The 1,999-nt window shown below is 30.3% G+C and overlaps 1 long non-coding RNA gene across 5 annotated transcripts; it reads left to right on the forward strand.

Moving 5' to 3' along the window:
- LOC119665423 lies at window positions 1-1,882 on the forward strand. 5 transcript variants are annotated; one of them, XR_005251388.1, is made up of 5 exons: window positions 1-11; window positions 89-147; window positions 208-511; window positions 584-1,415; window positions 1,484-1,882. It is a non-coding gene; the product is annotated as an uncharacterized LOC119665423 (long non-coding RNA). The 5 variants fall into 5 exon arrangements; XR_005251389.1 differs by having other exon boundaries at window positions 584-840; window positions 893-1,882; XR_005251391.1 differs by having other exon boundaries at window positions 778-840; window positions 893-1,882.
- The last annotated feature ends 117 nt before the right edge of the window (window positions 1,883-1,999 follow it).

Consider the following 1,999-nt stretch of genomic DNA (forward strand, 5'->3'; position numbering starts at 1 on the left):
GGAAAAATCCAGTAAGCAAAGTTTTCAAAAGTCGATGGGGGCGTTTACTAATCTCACAACTTATTTTTATAATTGTTCCTATCTATAGCTTAGGAAATATGGTAAATACAAACCAAACACAAACAGGTATACAGATATACAGCACAGGTATAGTATAATTGTGATCTCACCTATTCAGTTAAAATCATCATTGATATATTTTTCAAGTGCGAGTTTAACCTCTAGACAGCAACATGGAGAGAAATTCTTTATGCTCAATTACCATATCTTATTAAAATTAAAATTAGAAAAGTGTTTGAAGACCCAACTATAAAAATTTGATATATAAATTGTTTTAATTGATTTGGGGACAGAAAAGAGAAAGTCGTCTCACTATCAAATCAGATGCTGCAAGCAAAATCGACCTGGAAATGATATTACAAAAAGTCACGAAGTTGGAGTACATAATTATAAGCAACATACCAATTTTTAAGACTTGCAAAATCTTCTCGATGAAATGGTTCTGATACTGGTAAGTAACACAAAAATTATCACAGATATTATATATTCATCAAGAATTCAATCAAATTTAACACAACTGTAGACAACTCACTCAAGTAAATAGACCATATATCGAGAAGAATCTATAATAAAATCCTTTCGGAGAGCGTTCACTTACTTTTTCACACACTCTACGAAATATGTGTAGTCCTGAAGCAATCTAAAAATTAATTATACTCATAAGAAATTAAATGTGACTTAAAATTAAATTAATTTCAAATTTTAATTTAAATGTAGCTCTTTCGGGAAATGTCGACACAATCAAGTGCAGAACTGATGAGTTGCCCAATGGCTGATGGGGTAACTATTCTGACTTAGGTTCAATTCTAATTAATAAGTAAACGATCCATAGCCTTTGGATAACGTAAAATAAAACCTAACAAATCTGAATTTAATGGACGCCATCGAAAAAATAATCAAGCAGAAGTAAAAAAAAGGAAAACATCGGAATTATAAATAGAAATTTCCTTATAAAATATTTTTCGATGAGGTTCGCAGAGTTAATGAATATATAACTGCAATATTGATGACTGCTAGAGAAGCGGGATGAGAACATGACGACAAGTAGTGGAAGATCCACCTGAAAATGAAATTAATAACTTATTAAATGAAGAATTAAATGAAGATATTTATAACAGGTTCAATGTATTTCTTCCAATTCTTTGGTAGAGTGTTAACTGTTGCAGAATTCAAAAAATCGAAATCAATTAATTTTTTCCATTTCGTTTATGGAATGTAGTATGCCTTTAAGTAGTGAAAGTAATCCACCGTTTCCAACTTAAAATGTATCAAATTACTTAAATTAAAGAATACATAAGGTATATTTAAACAACCTAATCTCCAAGAGAGATAGTTCTGGACACTATCAGGAAAAAGTACACATTTAATATATTCAAATATACTTAGAGATCAGGAATGTAATAACATTTACTTCTACTTTAAGGATAAAGTTGGGATTGCTGCTGTTCTTAGAAATATACTAGAAATGTTTGACCTGCGAATAATGGCAAGACAAAGTTATTAGGCAGAAGTCGAGACATGTGTCACAAAGAAAGTTTAAAACAACATTTTATGAAATTCGACGGTGCCAGTAAAAAACTCAACGTCTTAGAGTTCACAAAATGAATTAACCGGGTTTCCAATCACACAAATGTACCATATGGTCGTACACAATATCAGATTTTCTTAGTGTGGCTGGGTGTTTTCTATTTGCTAGTGCTATAGCCCAGTATAGTCCAAGGCATTGAAGAGAAACTTGTAATATGTATGAAAATTGGAATAGTGACAAAAACCGTAAGCCCAGTATTTTCAACAATCTTCATATGTTAAAAAATGAGGAAAGGACCTTAACATTCAACGTCATTATAATCCTTATAACCAATTTTATATTACAATTAAATTAGTTTTAAGCAACAAAAGAAATATATTTTTTAAATAAAAATATTTGGTACCGTAATTA

The sequence above is a fragment of the Teleopsis dalmanni genome, unplaced genomic scaffold (assembly GCF_002237135.1).
Source record: "Teleopsis dalmanni isolate 2A unplaced genomic scaffold, ASM223713v2 unscaffolded_contig_5185, whole genome shotgun sequence".
Taxonomy (NCBI): Eukaryota; Metazoa; Arthropoda; class Insecta; order Diptera; family Diopsidae; genus Teleopsis; species Teleopsis dalmanni.